Below are 10,194 nucleotides of genomic sequence, written 5' to 3' on the forward strand. Positions count from 1 at the left end.
CGGTCGCCATGAAGAACTCAAGGAATGATAACCAAAGTACCCTGTAGCCATGGTTCTGGCTCCCTGTCGCCTCCCGGCTCTACAAGAGGTACTCTAGGCACCACCAAGCCATTCAAGGCCATAGTAGGCACCATCACCACCTCCTAGAAAGCTGTAAAAACTAGTGCCATAGATTCACTACATAAAGGATGCGCCACTTACTCAAATGGCTCTCAGAAACTAAGGCAAAGGCACTCCTTTGTGCACTCTAGGCGCCACCACTTGTATTTGCTCCCTAGGAGGCGCCACCATCTTGTATTTACTGAAAATTCTAAGGCATAAATCCCCCTAGACGCCACTACTACTTTCTGCACCATAGGGGCACCACTTGCATGAGGATTTAAGAAAACCAAATGGTAGAACCACTCTAGACGCCACTTACTTCCACTTCTCAAGCATGCATCAAGTTCATTAGTTAAAATCAATGTATACTTGGTTTAAATGAAGCCACGTATTAAAGTTGGTTTTTCAAGACTATACAAAAGGAGCAGAACGATTGAATTGGTTTTGTTCTTCATCTTCTCCAACGGAGTTGAAGAAAAATATAGAGAGAGACGGAAAAGAAGATATACACATATATCCGTTAAACTTCTCACCGGAGAAGAGTTATAATGCCCGGTTTAAATCTTGTATATTTATAAGGGGTATTATAATTGTTATCCGGTAATTAAGTCTTTGGACAAAGAATTGTAGATTTTGCATAAAATTTAATTTGTTAATTTTTCAAGAAGCTAAAACATTTTTGTTCTTGTACTGTAGCCGGTTAATTTATTTATCGGAGTGTAACAACCCCTCGAGAATTTATATATGACTATATATTTCCCCGAATATCTTGTATTTTTCATTTTAATGTCCTAAACACTATCCACCTCAAGAACACGGAACCACTAACCGACCACTAAATTACCTATCCGTAAAATATTCGAAAGAATTTTTTAATTTAGTGAGTATCTTATTCAACCCCCCTTCTACGATACTTCCGGACCTAACACTTATATTTGCAAAAAAATTAAAAAATAGTATTTTTGGAAATAAAAATAATTTTTTGTAATTGTTTTTAAAAATGACAGTGTATTTGCAAATATCTTTTTGAACTTGGGTAAGTTTCAAAAAATCCCTATAATAAAAGGAAATTTGTGTTATATGCCCCAAATTAACAGGCCACCTTATAAATATATCCAATTTTAATCATAAATTAATAATCTGTCCTATAGTTAAGTTTAAATTTTGACTTATGTCTAGTCATTATATACATATATTTAAGTTATAAAAACAATATACATTTATTAAGGATTACTATAATACCATCACACAGAAAAATGTGTTCCGAACAAAGTGTTGGTGCAGTAGTTGAACTCGTGTTAGGTTCCAAAATATCGTAGAAGGGGGGTTTAATACGAAACCTACAAATTATTTTGATTCTTCACAAGCTCTTTGTTTAAAATGCAGAATCAAAATAAGCATGAACAAGTTCGAAGAATATATTATTTTATCAATATAAACCTTGAGTTTGCTACACTCTAATCAATTACGATTAGCTACCACAAATTTGACTATATAACGATACAAATACAAGTTCAATTTGTCTTCAATGGAGCTTAAACTATCTGTAGTTGGTTGCTGGAGAAGATGAATGAGTGAAATGAATGCTTTCACTCATTCACACAATATTGTAGTTGAATTACCAAGTCCCACATGTCGATGTTAGTCGAATGTCGACATGCACCAAGTTCCCGAGTTTCAGAGGTCGACATATACATTAGGCTTGAGACTTCAAATGTCGACATGAACTCGCTCTTGATTCTCAAATATCTACCCAAACCAAAACATACTGATTTGGATTTCGACTAGAACCAAGGTCTTGGTCAGATGTCGACATGAGCCAAGGACTTTGGCCAGATGTAGACTTAGACCAAAACCTTTGGCCAAGGGCTTTGGTCAGATGAGGACATGAGCTATAATGACTCGTATATTTGTAATTATTAAGTGTAAATATTAAATAAATAAAATATGTTATGCTCCTGTCAGCTGGATGTTGTATTGGATATTGGTTGTAGGTGTTCTGTGGTATTCGAAATATTATTGTATGATTAAGTGTTGAGACGTAATGTTTTGTTTTACTTTTAAAAATGGTATATTAAAGATTTATTATTATTTCCTAACAATCTAACAAAGAATTACAGAAGGGGGGTTGAATGTAATTTTGGCTACTTTTTAAATTTTAAGAACAATTCTACTATGAATATATAACTGTGTTTGATTTGGCTATGGTGCTGAATGAAAGTATTGATGAAATCAAAACACAAAGTAATCAAATACAAGTATTTAAGAACTTTCTGGTGGATTGAAGTTTTCCATCATAGATAATATATATATATATTAATAAGAGAACTCTGTGTTACAATGTTATACACAGCTGCTTACAAGTTGAACTCACAAGAACATAGAACTAACTTGGATAAAATTCTACTTGCTACACTTGGTTTATATATTTCACCAAGTTACATGATAAAAAGACAAACAAATAAGACAAAATGTTTCTAGTCTAATCTCATGCTTCTTCGGTTCTTAATCCAGCATCTTTTAATATCTTCAATTTTGCATGGAAATGGAAATGCTTCTTTGTTCTCTAAACCCTGTCATTAGGCTGCCACATTCCATTTGCATACAATCAACGCATGTGACTGTCAAGTCACTATCAACTACTCTTTTGAATTTGTTCATCCGCTGAAACTCAGATTGATCATCCGTTGAAACTCTGTGGGATCATCCGTAGAGACTTTGTTGAATCATCCGTTGAGAGTCTGGTTGATCATCCATTGAGACTTTAGTTGATCATCCGTTGAGGCCTTGTGGAACATCTGTTGAGACTATCTTCATAGCAGTTAAATCTACTTCATTTATACAAGATTACAAGGCATCTAATATTTACACTTAGCCAACCTATCTTGCATATCAATCTAGCAGTCAACATGACTTAAAACATTCTACAACATTTAGTTCTCTAAGACATTACAATATGCAGAAATGTGCTACTAATCTCATTATAACATAAACTAGTCTTTCAACGGATGTTGAAGTAATCATCCACTGAAAGCTACAAATTCACTAAATGATATCTACTAAGTGTTTTGTTTAACTTATCATCAAGTTCACAACATATTCTTAACAATCTCCCCAAATTTATGTCTACTGGAATTATAGCCATAAATTAAGAGAAACTTGATGATAACAAAACACCCTATAAGTACAGACTGAAATATAGTAGATAAAATTGACAAGTGCTGCAATTTATTTGAAAACATACAGAGGAAGGTTTATAGAGAATCTCATAGGTCATTTTCAAGGTGCTCCTCTAGACTGAGCAGATTTAGCTTATTTCCTTGACTGTCTGAACTTCTTTCCGAACTTCACATTGTTTTCTTCAATTTAGAATTGGAGTTGCCTGTAGAACTCAGATTTATCTCCATTTGTCTGATCCAGCTTTTCTTGCATCTCCATGAGAGTTTCATTGCATGCCATCTTTAGCTGATCTTCCAATCTGAAGAATCTTCTGATGCATTTTTCATCTTTTAACTCCATTATCCAGTATGGCCTCAAATGCACCCTATCTCCAGTAAAAGGAATTGTTAATATTTTTAGAAGTGCATTTGGTCCTCTCCAGCTATTCCTTATCTCCTCAATCTTGTTTAGTACCATTTTCTTGGCAACTATGTTGAATCCAAAGTTCTTTTTGACTGAGGAGAAAATAGTCACCAAAGTAGAATAACCTTCATTTAGAATTCTGTGAAGGGGCCAAGTCATCTCTCTTCCACCCTTGTACCTGAAGACTAATCTTTCTGGAAGATGTTTGTAAGCATCAATGGCTCTAACTTCATCTATCTTTTCCAGATAAAGATTTATGTCTGGGAATTGTTTAATGTCACAAATGAAGAGTTGATCCCCCTTGTTGACAGTTGGTTTGGGTGTGGTCAGTGATTTGGATTGAAGTTTGACAGGCTTGACCTTCTTGATTATTCTTTTCTTTTTCCTTCTTAGCTTGGTTTAAATTGGAATGAATAGATCAGGAAGTGGTAGGCTTTCCCAATCTATAGGTTCATCTTTGGGAATAATGGTTTCACCATGGAAATTCTTGTCAGGATAAACCTTGAATTTAGCTTGTTCCACTATGGGCATGGCTGTTTGACTTGAAGTAGTAGATTGGGTTGGCATATATTCTTCCTTATCTTCATCAAAATCCAACATCCTCTTGGGTTTGAGTTTATATCTAAATTTCCTAGTCTTCTTTGGTTTTTCTTGCTTTTCTTCAATCAGATTCTCAGTTGCACAGTAGGCAAAGCAACTTCTGTGGTTGCGGGCTTCTTAGCTAGGTTCTTGGCATCTAAAGCAGCTTGCTTTTGTTATTGTTTGAGTCTCACCTTTTCTTCTTTCTTAGAATCTGCAAACTGTGGATGTCCAACCACCATATAGATCATTTTCCCATTTCTGTAGATTTTGGCTATTCTCTTCTTTGAGACTGAGTCTCTAGGGTCTTTGAAGAAAGCTATTGTAACACCCCCAGATCCGGGGTCGGGGATCCGAGTTGTCACGATCTTTCTTTCCACAATATCACTTCACTTAATTAATAATAAATAACCTCATACTGTGACCCCACACTAACACACACCACAACCCGTTATAGTCTCAGAGATGAAATTGAAATAAGTACAAGTCTTTGAATCCACAATTTAAAATTATTACAACCCAAAATGATTACTTGATAAATTTACAGTTAATTGCCATTATCTGCCACAAGTTATAATTATACATAATTTGATTCTCAAAAGTAGATGGTCTGAACTACAATGGATCTACCTCTGCAGCTATAGCAGCTACAACATCAGCGGGAAGACGCGGGACGCTTCCCACGCGCTTGCGCTGGGTCTGCTGGAGTCTGGCCATCTCTCCTAACTGTTGTTGTGTGATGAAGAAATAAAGCAAGAGTGAGCCTTACAGCTCGCAAGATAATATGTATAATGATAACAATAATATAAGTATCTAAATGGATACTTGATAGCATCTCTATCATACGTAAGATAATTACTTACTAGATATAAGTAAAAACAAGGAATGAAGTTACCAATACTTCACCACACTTATATCTTATATAAAGCTACTTGAACTGCCACCGTTCAAAGTATTATAGGTTTTAAGAAAACATCCCATAGATGAGACCACAAGTTAAGACTTGAATAGATTCAATCTTTGAAAGATTATTGAATGAAAAAGTTATGAGATACTTTATTTAGTCCCGGTATATATATATCCACATATATATACCCCTTTAAACATTTCCTGAAACCTCTGTTATGTAAAGTATGAACAGAGTTTGAAACATCCAATAAATTTTGGAAAGGAAAAGAATTTTGGCATAAACCCGATATCTCGCTGATCAGGCAAAGATACCAATAAGTAACCTTTTCTACTGTAGATGGATGAATTCCTCACCGGTCATCACCCTGGCCGCATTAGGACCTTGCGCTCGACCGTACCCCGGTCCCTCACGCGTTGATGGACTGCCACCCAGCCACTTACACAATAATAGACCGTACCCCGGCCTGTCGCTTATGCCGACTCAATGAGATGGGCTTACTTCCCGAACGTTAGGCAAGTAATCAATTCATTTACCAAATCTGCAACCTCGTTGCGAATATAAAATACACCACAGAGCCGGATTCCCCAGGTTTTGAGCGAGTATTTAAATCCCCTTTAAAAGGAAGATCTTAAATATAAAAATGAGTTTTGGGATCCGCTCTGACTTTTAAAAATCATTTTGAAGACTCGAAAACACTTTAAAGAGTGTTTGGAGTAAGGCTGATTTAATGAAGTAAATCAGTCCCCAGAATATTAGAAAATATCTGAATATTATTAATTAAATAATATTCCCATAAAGAATAATCTTTATAAAAATAATTGAAGTAGAAGTATTAAAATTTATACTTGAAACGAGTATTAAATAACCAAAGATATACTTATATGAAAGTATTATCTTTATTTGAATAATCGAAAATAAGTTTGATTATTGACATCTTATTCTTTAATAAAATAAAGAATATATCTCAGCAAATAATCGGAGTCATAGATCCTCAAATGAATATTCAAATAATATTCAATAAATAAAATAAGCTGAGTCATAATACCTCGAATGAATATTATAAATAATATTCATTAAATAAAATAAAGGAGTCATACATCCTCAAATGAATATTCAAATAATATTCAATAAATAATATAAAAGGAGTCATAAGTCCTCGAATAATATTCGAAATAATATTCAATAATAAAATAAAGTTTAAAATTATCGAATAAACCTTATTCGATTAATAGTTTGGAAAACTATAACCATATATATATATATATATATATATCCATATCCTTATATACAAGATTACTCGGGATCCTCGACTCCCGGTTTTAGAAAATATTTTCACCTTTGGGTCCCTATACTAAGGGTATATGCAAGATACCGCTATCCTCTAGCATAGGTATTATCAACTGAACCAACAGATATATATTTCAAGAATATGAAACAGGCATGCATATATACCATATCACATGCTACAATATATCGCAAGAATTTGCTAAATAACCAACATGCATCTATCGCAAGATAATGCATATACAAGTGTATACATCACAACAACAGTATAACGGATATAATACTTGCCTGAGCGACTTGGGGGTGAGAAAGGCTCGGGACGAGTCTGATAACCTATAAACAACAAGTAAGTTGGAATTAAACCAAAATCACTTGTAAATCTATGATTTAACTAACTTAGACTCTAATGCTAGTTTTGCGCTCACCGATTCGCTTAAGTCACTCGGGTACCCTCGGCTCCACCATTTTTAATAATTTAACCTTTACGAGTTTTAAAGCGATTCCTTCGCGAATAACTTACCACTACCTAACACACTTACCATAAATGTTTCATACATTAATTCACCCTTTTTGGTCTTTAACCTACATTCCAAAGTAAGGCGAGGGAAAAAGTTTCGTCCGCGAAACGCCGTTACTTGAAACGGTCGTTTCTCCTAAACCGTAAATCGGAATCGGACAAACTACATATCAAAACGAAGCTCGTAACATGAGCTATCTAAACATGGCAGTGGTCACAATCTAGCAGGGGGTTCTCGGGTCCTAATGCTATGCACAAAAACAGTCCAAAGAAAATCGGCCGTTACGACGGCTATGTTTACGTGATTTCCAAATTTTAACCCATTCACAAACAACCCAAATCAACCTCAAATCCAACATACAACCATCCTCCATCCTTATCACATCATAACAACCCCAACCAATTCAATTTAACCATTCATACTTATGCTTAAACTTTACTTTAATCATTCTTAAGTTCTTTTAAATCAAAACCACAATAATTACCATTCCATTCACTACCATACCAAATCTCAAACTCTAAATCATAACAACAAGTTACAATATCAACCCACTACTCAAAATCACCTTATAATATATATGAACCTAGGGTTTGGAAATGGTATACCTTCCTTGAAGTGGTGGGTGGAGCTAGGAAGCCTTAAGAAGCTTTGAGAAGCCTTAGGAAAGCTTGGATCTTCAAGAAAACAAGAAAAAAGTTCAAGTTAAAAACTTGAAAACACTATTCATTGTCTTCTTCCTTGATTAAATGAAGAAGTTAGAGAAAGAATTAATGGCTTAAACTCATGATATAGCCATAACTAAGCATAAAGATGATTAGGGAATTTTCTTACCAATTTAGGATGCTTGGATCTTGATTTTGAAAATTCTATGCCTTGAAAATGTGTAAAAGCCGAGAGCAAAGTGAAGAACAAATGCCTTGGTTGTTTTTGATTTTTTGATGAAATGATTTTACTAGCTTGGTTGGCTTGGTTTTTGTTTTTGATTTAGCAAATTACTACCTTGCCCTTGAATTTGTGTGGTTCTTATTCAACCACACCTCCTTCCTTCCCATGTCATGCTTACCTCATCCTCATGATGTCATCCTTCCTTCCTTGTCTTCTTTCTATTGGTTGGATGACATCATTCCCATTAATCCCTTTGATTAACTTCCTAATCGTTTGCCTAATGACCGCTGATCTGTTATACGGTTCGCTTAACTTTCGTTCTCGTTTATCGTTTGAAGGATCATACCCGGGATCTTATTACTTAGGTTCCCTTAACCTTTCTCAATACATTATATTCCTTTTTATGATCCTCTATCATAATCCTTTAATTTAAATCCTTTTTATCCTGTTACCTTATACTCAATTCTCTCCGTATCTTGTGGATTTCCGGGAAAAACCAAAGTGTTCGGAATTGGATTCTGACGATATTTACATACACTTATATACTTCATAGAGTACTAATAATATCCCAGAATATCCATAACAGAACCCCTACATAGTGTGGCGTGAAAAGTTTTCTCATTCAGCTAAAACACTATTCACAAGGGTTACAAAAAGTTGAAAAATTTTGGGGTTATTACAGTCTCCCCTCCTTAAAAGGATTCCGTCCCGGAATCAAACAGAAAACAAATGGGGGTACTTTTCTAGCATTGTGCTCTCTAGTTCCCAAGTTGATTCTTCCACATTATGATTCTGCCATAGTACTCTGACTAGCTTGATCACTTTGTTCCGTAGCACCTGCTCCTTCTTATCCATAATCCTTACTGGCTTCTCCACGTAAGTTAGATCTGGCTGCATATCCACCTGCTCGTACTCCACTATGTGCCTGGCATCCCGATGATACCTCCTTAGCATTGACACATGGAACACATTATGAACCTGTTGCAAATTAGGGGGTAGGGCTAGCTCGTAAGCTAACTTTCCAATCCGTCTTAATATCTCGAAAGGTCCAATGTATCTTGGGCTTAGTTTTCCCTTCTTTCCGAACCTCATTAATCCCTTCCAAGGGGATACTTTCAACAGTACTAAGTCCCCTACTTCATATTCCTTGTCCTTTCGGGCTAGGTCTGCATATTTCTTCTGTCTGTCTTGGGCTGCTACAAGTCGCCCTCTGATAAGATCCACTATATCTTTGGTCCTTTGGACCACTTCGGGTCCGAGCATCTTCCGCTCTCCTACTTCATCCCAGTATAAGGGAGATCGACACCTTCTTCCGTACAAGGCCTCATAAGGCGGCATTCCGATGCTAGCATGAAAGCTATTGTTATAAGAAAACTCGATCAACGGCAGGTGATCATCCCAACTTCCTTTAAGGTCTATTGCACAGACTCTCAACATATCCTCTAGTGTCTGGATGGTCCTTTCACTCTGTCCATCCGTTTGGGGATGGTACGCGGTACTCATATTTAACTTGGTCCCCGCACATTCCTGAAAGCTCCTCCAAAATCTGGAGTTGAACCTTGGGTCTCGGTCTGAGACAATGGACGCTGGGACTCCATGTCGCGTTACTATTTCCTTAAGGTAAATGTCCACCAGTCTATCGACTGTGTATCTCTCATTGATAGGAATGAAATGAGCTGACTTTGTCAGTCGGTCTATAATTACCCAAATGGCGTCGTGATTGGCTTTCGTCCTTGGCAAGCCTACAACAAAATCCATCGCTATTTGTTCCCATTTCCATTCGGGAATCTCCAGGGGTCGCAAAAGTCCACTGGGTCTCTGGTGCTCTGCCTTTACTCTTTGGCAAGTCAAACACTTGTTTACCCATTCTGCTACGTCCCTCTTCATGTTGGGCCACCAGTAATATTCCTTCAAATCCCTATACATCTTGGTACTTCCCGGGTGAATGGAATACCTTGAACTATGGCTTTCATCCAAAATCTCATCTTTAAGTTCTTGAACATTCGGAACCCAAATTCGGTAGGAATACCTCATTATCCCTTTATCATCTTTCTCAGTATGGATCTCCTCTCCAGTCATTGACTTTCTGTCTTCATTCATTATTTTCTCTTGGCACAATCTGATCTTTTCCAATAATTCTGGCTGCATTGAGATCTCAAAAAGCTTTTCAGTTCCGGTTCCGGTTACCTTTACCTCTATTTCCATTTTCTCAAAATCCCTTATCAACTCTTCCGAAGTCGTTATCATTCTGAGTCTTTCCTTTCTACTAAGGGCATCAGCCACCACATTGGCTTTCCCTGGATGATAGAGAATCTCACAATCATAGTCCTTGAT

This window comes from Apium graveolens, chromosome 6 (assembly GCF_009905375.1).
Source record: "Apium graveolens cultivar Ventura chromosome 6, ASM990537v1, whole genome shotgun sequence".
Lineage (NCBI taxonomy): Eukaryota > Viridiplantae > Streptophyta > Magnoliopsida > Apiales > Apiaceae > Apium > Apium graveolens.